This window comes from Mesitornis unicolor, unplaced genomic scaffold (genome assembly GCF_000695765.1).
Source record: "Mesitornis unicolor isolate BGI_N332 unplaced genomic scaffold, ASM69576v1 scaffold27593, whole genome shotgun sequence".
In the NCBI taxonomy this organism is placed as follows: Eukaryota; Metazoa; Chordata; class Aves; order Mesitornithiformes; family Mesitornithidae; genus Mesitornis; species Mesitornis unicolor.
The window spans coordinates 572-805 of record NW_010175763.1 but is presented as its reverse complement, the minus strand read 5'-3'; positions in this window follow the sequence as shown (position 1 = coordinate 805).

Sequence of the window (234 nt, the reverse complement as noted above, 5' to 3'; positions counted from 1 at the left end):
AACCTTCCTCCACCCCCCGGTCCTCCTCTACCCACTCCTTTTTTTGGGGTTTCTTTCTTCTCATGGCGGTTTAATTTCTGTTTCCAAATTTAAACGCCCTTCACCCCCTGCCCCTTCCACCCCGCAGCCCTTGCCCCGTTGGGAAGGAAGTTGCAGGCGCTGTTTTTGAGCAGATTTCAGATCAACAACCCAACCGCTGGGCACCGCCCCGGGCACCGGGGAGGGGGGCCGGCC